The 12,106-nt window shown below is 31.4% G+C and overlaps 1 protein-coding gene across 4 annotated transcripts in view; it reads right to left on the bottom strand.

Moving 5' to 3' along the window:
- The window catches only part of LOC127706342 (trichohyalin-like), an 80,986-nt gene extending 71,625 nt beyond the window's left edge, over positions 1-9,361 (bottom strand). For 2 of the 4 annotated variants that reach the window (XM_052210894.1, XM_052210902.1), the window contains exon 1: positions 3,776-3,896. The gene's annotated coding sequence lies outside the window, so the exon portion shown is untranslated. Of the gene's footprint in view, positions 1-3,775; positions 3,897-6,064; positions 6,082-9,231 lie in introns of those variants that run through there. The other 2 variants (XM_052210895.1, XM_052210896.1) reach the window with 2 other exon arrangements.
- Positions 9,362-12,106: the final 2,745 nt, after the last annotated feature.

Raw genomic sequence — 12,106 nt, 5'->3', positions numbered from 1 at the left:
ATGCAGGACCTTGAAAGACATTTAACCAGTCAGATTGATTGCATAGGTTTTTAAAGCTACTTTCAGCACACTTTGCTATATCGTGCCATAAAATATAAGAAGTTAAATATAAAGTGTGCAGATTCATTTAGGTTAATACATTGAATAAACTAGAGCTGTCTGCATAGCTGGACTAATAACCCCCAGTACATGCATTTTAGTTGCTGCTCTAAAATTCAGTATTGTGACCTTGACATTTTGAGTTTTTTGGCTTTTAGTCATATCAACAGGGCTCACGCTAGCAGGCGACTGGGGAAACAAAGTCGCTTTCCCGTCCGTCACTTCGCTTTGCCCGACCGTCAAAAGATTATCTAGTCGCCCTGTTGTCCACAGTACTCGCTTTCAGTCGCTTTCGTCATCGGCAATTTTCAATTTTGACCAAGTCAATGATACAGCAATTTTTCATTTATAAGTAAAGAACTTCAAAGACAAACAATTTATTTCTTTAGAAAACAGATGGAAGCATTGACTTTACAATTGGTTGTATTTTATTTCATAAAGACAATTTTTGTATCACTTCCGGTACTTGTTACTCGAGAGCATACATCAATTCATTCTAATTGTCGGCAAAATAAGTTTGTTACTTCTTTAGAACGTGATGAAAATTGCCTTTAGTTAATGTTTAATCCACTTATTGCATTAAAAAAGTCATATTCCTTTCCAAATAGCTTGTCAAACATCGTTTATTTTTGTAAATTTTCTTAGTCCGCCATTAAAATATTAGTACGAACTACGGATCGGATTTTTTGACGATCAATTCTTTTGAATAGTGACATATGGTTGGAACCCCCCTTTTAAAAAAGGCTGAATCCACCCATGAAATAAGATACATTATTGTCATATTGCCCTTTGTACTATAGTAACAAGAGTGCACACACTGAAATGTCTCGCCTTCTTTACTAATCATTGATTTTATGTTGATAGTCCTAAATATAAAGCTTTACTACAAGTAAAACATAAACTTAACATGATCCAAGAAATTAAGGTCAAGGTCAGATAAACCAAACTAGAAATACGTGTACACCTTACAATCATTCAATAAACCAAACATAGTTGACCTATTGCTTATAGTTTCTAAGAAACAGTCTTAACCAAGAAAACTTAACATTGACCAATGAACCATGAAAATGAGGTCAAGGTCAGATGAACCATGCCAGATAGACATGTACACCTTACAATCAATTTATGCATTAAATATAGTTGACCTATTGCTTATAGTATCCAAGAAACGAACTTAACCATGAAAACTTAACATTGACCATTGAACCATGAAAATGAGGTCAAGGTCAGATGATACCTGCCAGACAGACATATACACCTTACAATCCTTCCATACAACAAATATAGTTGATCTATTGCTTATAGTTGAAGAAAAACAGACCAAAACACAAAAACTTAACACTGAGAAATGAACCGTGAAAATGAGGTCAAGGTCAAATAAAACCTGCGAGACTGACATGTACATCATAAAATATTTCCATATACCAAATATAGTTGACCTATTGCATATAGAATTAGAAAAAAAGACCAAACTCAAAAACTTAACTTTGACCACTGAACCATGAAAATGAGGTCAAGGTCAGATGACACCTACCAGTTGGACATGTACACCTTACAATCCTTCCTTTACCAAATATAGTAGATCTATTGCTTATAGTTGAAGAAAAACAGACCAAAACACAAAAACTTAACACTGAGAAATGAACCGTGAAAATGAGGTCAAGGTCAAATAAAACCTGCGAGACTGACATGTACATCATAAAATATTTCCGTATACCAAATATAGTTGACCTATTGCATATAGAATTAGAAAAAAAGACCAAAACTCAAAAACTTAACTTTGACCACTGAACCATGAAAATGAGGTCAAGGTCAGATGACACCTACCAGTTGGACATGTACACCTTACAATCCTTCCATATACCAAATATAGTAGACCTACTGCTTATAGTATCTGATATATGGACTTGACCACGAAAACTTAACCTTGTTCACTGATCCATGAAATGAGGTCGAGGTCAAATGAAAATTGTCTGACGGGCATGAGGACCTTGCAAGGTACGCACATACTAAATATAGTTATCCTATTACTCATAATAAGAAAGAAATTAACATTACAAAAAATGTTGACTTTTTTTTCAAGTAGTCACTGAACCATGAAAATGAGGTCAAGGACAATGGACATATGACAGACGGAAACTTCGTAACATAAGGCATCTATATACAAAGTATGAAGCATCCAGGTCTTCTAGCTTCTAAAATATAAAGCTTTTAAGAAGTGAGCTAACGCCGCCGCCGGATCACTATCCCTATGTCGAGCTTTCTGCGACAAAAGTCGCAGGCTCGACAAAAACCAAACATTTTAGTGCCAAGAGGGAACAAGCACTTCTCTTTCAAATCTCACCACTTCTCACTATGAATCTGAAGTATTGTGAGCCCTGTATCAATATTAAAGATCAATCAACTTTTTTTTTTGGGGGGGTCAAAGTTCAAAGCCGCAATGATCTAATCTAATGACAAATCACCTTCCTATAATGCAACTTAAGTTTTACAGTACAAAAAGTATGAGTCAGAAACAATTCAGACAAGATTTTACTATCTTAGGGGTAAAAGGTCAAAGTCAAGGTCAGCTAGAATGACCTGACTTTGGTTGATGATACGACCCATAAAATTCAGGGATTGTGAGACACATTAGTAGGTTAAATCAAGTTAAAAGTAAGAACTGAAATAGGTTGCTGTCTCATGTAAAAATAAATCGAGAATGTGTCCATGAGACACAGATGATTCCCCCGCTTGCATATAATGTTATAAAGGGACACAACTAGAGAACTGTAAAAGTGGTGCCACCCAAATTCGAACTTGAACTGTGTTTTATGGTAATAAGCATTGTGTATTAGTTTCATAATATTTGGTTGAGGCAAACTAAAGTAAAAGAGAACAGAATCCAATTTTGGGAAGGACTTACGTAGATACAGACAGTCGAACAGACGTACAGACAGACAAGGTTAACACTTAATGCACCCTTTGCCTAGCTGCAGGAGCACAAAAATATGTGATTTTAAAAACGTAATTTATTAATCCAAAGGACAAAATGGCATGTTAAAATATATGTGAATGTTATGCAAAAAGTTACTGTTTTTTTTTCTGAAACATTGACAGGATGTTATTACTTGTAATGGGAAAATAGTATGCAAATTAATTAGTTATTCAGACCAGTCCATCAAAACATGACAATTACTAGGCTTTTATAACACCTAACTATCAATTCTGTCTGACTTGTCAATACTTTATAGAACTGATACAAAAACTGTGCTACATTAGGCCACAAAAAACATTATGTTTTTAGTAAACAGAGTTCAAGTTGTATATCCCTCCTGCTTTGAATAATTTGCAAAAAAATTTGCAAAATGTGCCTTTCAACAATATGAAAAAAGTTACTGCTGAAATTCAAATTTTAATGCTTCCAGCCAAGACATAAACATTAAGTCAACTATACACCAACATGTTTTTGGAAGTGAATTTTTTTTTGTGTGTAACACAATATCGAGCTAAGTAGAGTCAGTGAAGTGTTTTAGTTGGTCTTTTTATGGATTTGGGTGTTTTGGCTCTGACACAATACTTAAAGGGTATTAAAGAGCTATCTTCATGAAATATAAAAATTTCAATTATCTTACAACCATTTTGCTGCATGGATCAATATTCTAAAACTTCCTATAAAATGGACACGTTTTCTAACCTTTATATTCTTTTGGTTATCTGCAGCTCTGAGTGGATTGGAAGTTGTTACTTTGAATTGAATTTTGTGTTCAGCTATTAGCCCAAGGTTTCAGAAATCTAAAGGAAGTATTTACACATGTCTGTAATACAAGAAGAAAATTTTCTGCATTATGAAAAGAGTCTATATCAAGTCATGGGCCATATTTTTTTCGAGTTTGTTATAGTATACACATTTTGAATATATTTATTTAGTAAATAAAAAAATAAGAAGATGTAGTATGGTTGCCAACTCTCAACTAGACCAAATGACATAGAAACTAACAAAAAAAAAGGTCACCATTATTGTTATTGCCGTTTTTAAAAATACAAAATTAAAACACAGACTTCTTAAATATATATTGAAAAAAACACACATTTAAAAGATGTAACCTTCACAATTCCTTACTGCATCTTTTTTATTACTTTTCTGACTAGAAATCACTAAATACCAGAGATTTTTGGTAAAGTTATTTTGGTAAACAGAAGTAAATTATAGTAACATATAACTATCACTGATGAATTATTCAGATTAACACACTGGCAATGATTGTAACTACATTCTTACAAAACTGGCAGGTAACATCAATAATTTGTTTTCAATCAAGTCTCAAGGAATCGAAATTCTAAGTTCAACGTTCAGAAGCAACTCAGGTTGAACTGGTGCAAAAGTTCCATGATTAATGTTATTGTAGAAATTAGGGGAAAGTATATGGGATAGATGTACTGTAGATTTATTATTATTCCTTGGGAACTTAATTTCATGGATTTTGGTTTCAAAACCACAAAACATAGTATCAAACAAAGAACAATTTTTTTCTAAATTTACAAAATTTGGAAACCACAAAATGCAATAAATCTGCAGTACACAAGGCAGCATGCCTTATACACTGAGATATATTAACCATACACCACATAATATGTACTTGTGGTTTTCTGTCATACACTTACATCATATTAAGCAGGACTACAATATTCATTTATACAAATTGTCTTCAAGGTGTGTTTCAAAAATAGTATGAATAACTGTTGAGGCCTTCTTTAACATACTGTCATTAAGTAGCCATAAGTATTTATTGTTTCAATAAGCTAACACTTTCTTTCTTAGAATACTTCATTTTACTAGCAAGTATGATATCACCAAATTCTGCATGTTTATATAGAATATATTGTATAGGATTGGACTCACACCAATTGCTTAACCTCTTAACCTATTATATTGAGAAGATTCTATGAATGTTAAATAATTAGTAGGGCCTGATGATTAATAGATTGATTGATTGGTGTTTAATGCCCAGAACTGTCAGTCCTAGTAGTCAATTAAGATTGGAGTCGAGCCCACCTGCCACTTGCTTATTCAATGCTGTGTATGTAGAACTACACATTATCATTATTTGATATTGATAGTTGTCTCATTGGAAAACATATCACATCTCCTTATTTATAATAAGTATCAGTTATCCCTTTATAACAAAGTGTGCTCAAAGTGGCACTAAACACCAAAACTCAATCAATCAATCTCAACTAGTCTGAAAGCCTGGTCCTCTTTTCTAAGCATCTTGGAGACTGAACAGGTTACAAATCTAAATCAACCTCAACCTTATACAAGGGACCCGGGGCGAAAGGACCTCTTTTGAGAAGTCAGAATTGGGTCTTTACTTTTGTGGGAATTTGGGAATTAATGATTAATTTTTCTGGATCTGTTAAAGAATGTTTTATTTTAGGGGAATTCAGGATTCAGCATTTATTTATCAAATTCAAGATGACACTCTCTCCAAAGATGTATAAACCATCTATGCTCTCTCCTACCCCCTTCTTATACCTATGATTTGTCTTCATGGTTAACCAATCTAATAACTATTTACAAATTGAACAACAAACTTAGGAGTAAATATGTTCTCCAAATTCTTTCAATGAAATGAAATAAACTAACAGTCAATATATATACATATCAAAATAAGATGTGGTATGATTGCCAATGAGAGAACTATCCATTAGAGACCAAATGACCTGGATGTAAGCAATTATACAACATGTGCATGTACAGGGTCAAGGTGTAAAAAATTTCCCATGTTGTTGTACTTAGTGCTGTAACATGGCAGTGTAAACATTAGAGAAGATTTAATGCAAAAATATGTTTAGATTTTTTTAAATAAAAAAACTTTACCAGAGTGAAATTACTTAAAATTTACGCATATGGTACAACAGGATGTAATCTTTTTTTCTGTGAAACTAATTTTTAAAAATTGTAAGCAAAATATTTTGCACATACCTTTGATATATATCACACAATATAAAGTTCCGAAGGTGTGTATAAATGACAGGTACTACAATTAGGTTAAAAAGTGATTTTTACTCAAAGACAATTACACCTGTAACACTTCAGTGTACAGGTATTTAACGTTAGGCCAACGTAAAGGTAAAATATGTTATGTAATTGGTACATGTACTGGTTCTAACATTACTGTTAAGTTTGGAAACAAACTTATGTAAATAAATCTAATAGGTTATGTCATAAATACATTAAGAATATAAAAATCATTAAACATCCTGTTTTTTTCGGTGTACTTCATTAAAAGATTAGGGCTTAATTCAACTTTTTGAAAGATGAAAGGATAAAAGTATTTCAATTAGCAAAGATGTAAGAAAATGAAGAGAAAAGATAAAAAACTATAGACATATATTTGAGCTTGAAGCTCTCAACCTATTTAAGAACGAAGTTAAAGTTATGACAAAAAAGCCCCTTAAATTTAATATATTTCAAACTTTCTGCAATTTGTAAAAAATTAAATCTTGAAAATTTTACTTAAATTAAAGCTGGAACTAATACAATGATTTATTAGTTCAGGTCAAAGATAATTCTTTTTGCAGTAAATCTTTTCTAACATTCACATCAGACATGTATTATGGCACTAACCACAACAACATGGGAATTCAAAATACATCTTGACCTTTACATCCACATACTGAGAAGTTATCATCATCTAAATTATCTACCTGCTGTCAAACAACTGTTTTGAATCCTTGTTGACTCAATCTCTTTGTCAATCAAACCAAAATATTTCTAAAACTGAAATACAGATATTTCTACTCTAATGAAGTCACAAACAAATGACATCATCATGCCACAGCTAATATTTATATGTATTGGAAGTCTTTCACATGTGTTCAATTATAGGAACATTTAATCAATTATTTTGGTACACTGGGTTTACAAATACCATTGAAAGATCATTACTGTAAATTAGAAGAAAAAACAATATGATGTTTTTATTACTGCAAAAATTGGCAAGGATTTGGCAAAAAATAAATAAAAACTTGTATTCTTAAATTAAATTTAACATAAATCAGAGATCCATAACATGTTTATTCATTGTTGATATACTCTCCTAGATGTATCCTAACATTAAACTTGGTGATTAGAGGTCAGACATTAACTTAATATGTCAGAAAAGTATAAAATGTAGGTCAAAAGTGACTTATTTTTTGTGGAATGTTATATCATGCACTTGCAGCACCCCTAGCGGGTAAATCCTTACACAATGTTTCATGATTGTAGCAAGTCACTAAGTATTTAAAATCTGAACTCGGACATTAAACTTGATTTAAGTAATGAAGCTTTGGAATCATGATGCATACGACCTTCATCTTATAGTTTAAGTTTGTTCAAACTTTATTATTAATACCTTTTTTTTTTATTTTTACACTGCTGGACATAAGGAAGGAAGGGAAAAAAGAAAAAAATACTCAAGAGTACTTTTAATGTATGTTTGTTATTAATGCTATTTTCATTGTCTATTATAATATCTGTCACGTTATATACTGTACAATGTCTCATGTTTGTTGCTTATACTATCATAATTGTTAATTTTAAATACCCCCTGTGGGACCATGATTGGAATAATAAATATTTGATTTGATTTGATTTGATTTATAGCAAATGGTCAGTCTCTGAAAGATGCATCTGCATATAATTGAATTCAGAATGACTGTACATCATTCAGTTTCTGAAAACTGGCTGTAGATAAGATATTTTATTTCCAATTATGGGCCCCAAAGGGCATAAACATTACAACATCAATAATTTTTTCATAATACAATACAAACAATGAGATAAAAAAAAAAAAAAAGTTAAACGAGAACTATTTAAGTTCTTAAAGAATACGTAGATAAAGAATCTATAGTATGTTGTTTTTTTTAATACTAATGCATTTTATTGCAAGTGTGGTTGATATAGATAACAAACAAGCAGATGCACACACAATTCATAGGCACCAAAGAGACTCCAATTTAAGTTATAAACTATGTTAAGGAAATATCTTTCTACTATTTTGCAATGTCTGATGAAAGTTGAAAACATTGGTTTTATTGCAAGCTGATACAGATTTTTTGTCATGTTATCATGTCTTTAACTGAAACTTACATATAAGAAATCAGTTTTACATGTTTAACCAGGCACAGCAGCTGGTTATATTTACAAAATGATAACAACAACATTAACAGATTCATTGGTGGATACAAAATGATAACAACAACATTAACAGATTCATTGGTGGATACAACACTTTGAAATTTACTACAAAATCGTATGATCATAACTGATAGTATATCACTTTCTTTAAATACAATACATTTTGCCATTGCCTGAATAATTCTATTTTGTCAAGTGACACTGAACAAATTATAATGGAAATATATCACCCTTAAAATCTGACACCTTACACCTATGATCCTAATCTGAAATTTTAACAAAATTTTGAAATTCTTTTAAGCTTTCCTGTCATTTTTTAGTAACTAATCTGAAAGTCCAAAGAAATCTAAAGACTGTTATATACTCAGGAGAAAAGATTTTTTATGCTACAACATTCCATCAAATTTACAAAACAATTTCAAAAACAACATGTGCTTGGCATATTTGCCAAAAATGTGCTGAAATTCCTATTCGAAATACTTCATGCATTTTTAGGTTAATATTCAGTACACAAGTATCTGTAAAAAATCCAGAATGTGCATGAAATATTTGCGACTGGAAGTTCATCAAACAACAATCTTGTACTGTAGACATAATAACCACTGGAAGACAGTTTAATAATACAAATTGTAGAATAAATACCAGTGATAACTTTAGACTAGGTAAACTTACAAAACTGAGATTTGTATTTCCCCTTCCTCTAGCAATACATATACTGTAACACAACGTACGTACCTATCGTTATACAAGTATCATCCACAACGTACGTACCTATCGTTATACAAGTATCATCCACATCCTGTAACACAACGTACGTACCTATCGTTATACAAGTATCATCCACATCATCTATCGTTTAATTCATTCAATTACCAAAAAATTGGTAAATTGCTTTTTTCTTGCCTCAATTCACCTCTTTAAACTGGAAAATTGAAAATTATACCAAAACTGTAATTTACACAACCTACCTTTTTTCTGTAATTGGTTTACAGGTGAAATTCGTTGATGCGAAGAGCCGTAAAATCTGTGATGTATCTTGATAATCTGATGATTAGAAGTATCTGTACATTTCATCTGGGTCAATCAAGGTCAAGTTTTCCTGTCAAAATTAAAAGTATTGAAATTAAAGTTTACTCAACAAAAGATTACTTGGTATAATGAACTCCCAAATCTCTGACAGTTTATGTTAAGTAAAGTAAATTATAAATAAACTTAGTTTTAAGTGAGAATACATCAGCCTGCAATAATCTTCCAGTTAATTTGCCTCTTCATCAAGATGCATAACATTTCAACTATTTGATATAAACCTTCCCTTGATCTGAAATCATATTAGAGATCTTACATCCTCATAAACTTACAAAATGTAAGTTTTAAATAGTTTATCAATTTAAGAGTAAAACATGACCACGAAGAATAAAGGAGAAATTCTACATTTAATCATAGAATAAACATACATTGTCTCCAAATATAAATTCTATTTGTACAAGGCTTAGAAACTGGTAGAAAGCGAGGCTTTGCCAAGCATTTCTATCCTGTTTTAAGCCGAGTACAAATAAAATTTATATTTTGAGACAATGTATGGTTATTCTTTATATACTGCAACTCCTACAACTGTTCCAGATGAAATATTTAGGGTAAAAACCATCAGTTTTTAATTTGGAGCTAACAACGTAAAAATTCCGTGAACCTGTACCTTTTAATGACATCATAAATAAAACTCTTCAGAAACGCATTGTCAATGTCATAAACAAGACGATATACGGTAAGTGACTGTTATATGGTCAATGTAATTTGACTGCACAAATAGCACAGCCGCAGTATATTAAGAAAACAAAGGGATATGGTATATTCAACTGATGACTCAAAATCCTTGCAGACTCTTGACTAGAACCCAAATAAAAAAAAATCTATTATTGATGTTCTTCATTTTAATGTCACAGCATGGCCTTCAACATAGAGCAAAAACTCACACCTCAATGCAACTTTATGACAGACCCTAGCACCTGTTATTGCTAGATGTTAATAATGCTATACAAAGTATTTGTTGTGACCAATCAGTATCATATGCTTATTCTATAAATCCTCAAAAGGTAAGATAAAATCTAGTTCCAACAAAAAGTAGGTCTCAATTTCTTATTGTTGTTCTAAAACGGTATGAGTAAAAATACCAAATTTTTTTGAATTGGTGGCATGACTATTTTAAAGAGATAAGTACAAGAGTCAATGAGTAAGCTCATAAACATTAAGGGAGTAAAATGTTGGAATTATTTACTTAGACAAGAGTTAGATAATATAGGGATGTCATTATGTATCAATGTGAACATGTATTATTTAGTATGTTCAAAGCTATAAACCTATGAGCCCATCAGCACCTGGCTGTAGCCAAGGTAGGATCAGTAACAGGTGTTTTTCCAATTTACACATAGCCTAAAGGTCAACTTTGATGACTTTCAAAAGGTAATGCTTTTTAAACTAAATCTATGTTCTAACATACACAAAAAAGAACATTGGTATTATAACAGTTTGGCATGACAGATTTCTATTCCGACCATTATAACATTGCAGAGGGATTCCTGGTTAAATGGGGTAACATCTGTATACATTTCAATTTAACAATCCAAAATAATTTGAAAAATGTACTTACACTTAACTATTTACTCAAATGATGTCACCAGATTATGCATGTTATCAATAACAGTACCTATAATTCAATTATTTTACTACCATCTTTAAATCTTCACAAGTTTCAAAAATATCCCAACTAATTATCTGAGGCTGACTTCATATCCTGCTACTGAAAACACTGGGTGCTGAAAACAGAAGTTTAAAGGTATAGTCTTACCTCAATTAATCAAATATATGCATCCATTGCAAATTGGTCAATTTAAATAAAATTTTGTTAAAGAAAATTAATGAAAGATCGTAAAGTTCTGAACTGTTCTGATCGGGTCAATTGGAATACTATGAGATACAGTGTCATTCAGGTCAAGTCATTTTTCAATAAAATCCAAGTTTTAAGATAATATCTGGATAGCTTTGTTTACCTCTAACATTACACTTGGGTAGTTTGTAATGTATAAGTAAACTTTCTTATCTATCTCCTTTCATATAAGGGTAGTATTATCAATTTCACACTATAATACAATTTGTGAAGGACCCATATGTCTTATTAAATACCCATCTTTCTTCCATTACACTACTGGATCCTTTAATATTACCCCTGCTGTTCATTTTACACTTCCAAAAACATAATTAAATTACTTGAACACCCTAAGCAGGTATTTTGAAAATTTCAGCAATTTAGGAAAATATCTGACTTAGGCTTGAAGGTGCTTGTCTTTTGTCATAAAATTAACCTGCTCATTAAGTTTCATGCACCTTTGAATATTTAATTGAACTGATAACCTTTTAATTTGTGTTTTTAAACTAAAAACCATTAAAATAAGGATATAATTGAAACTATGATATTAAATCTGCCACTTGACAATGCTTTAGTTTATTTGTTCATGTTATCAAATCCTATTCTTTAGTTTCTACCATTACTGGATGTGCTATCGCCCTAAAAATCTTTTTTGCTCAGTTTGGTAAACTTACATTTTAAAAATGACCATTCTATAAGGGTTTCTCCTGGTGATTTGTTGTTGGTTTTTTTTTTTATTTTAGGAGAGGGGGGGTTTGTTAGTTATTTTTTTAAGTGCTGTACATCTCTAATCTAGACTCCATGTATCCATATTGCATATTTATAGCTTTTTTTCAGAAACCCCTTTCTCAGGTCATGTTGGACAACAGATATAATTCTGTAGAGTAAACTTTACATCCTTAGAGTGTTGGGGTTCAATTGAC

The sequence above is a fragment of the Mytilus californianus genome, unplaced genomic scaffold, assembly GCF_021869535.1.
Source record: "Mytilus californianus isolate M0D057914Y unplaced genomic scaffold, xbMytCali1.0.p SCAF_6, whole genome shotgun sequence".
NCBI lineage: Eukaryota > Metazoa > Mollusca > Bivalvia > Mytilida > Mytilidae > Mytilus > Mytilus californianus.
This window is presented reverse-complemented; position numbering and strand designations above follow the sequence as displayed.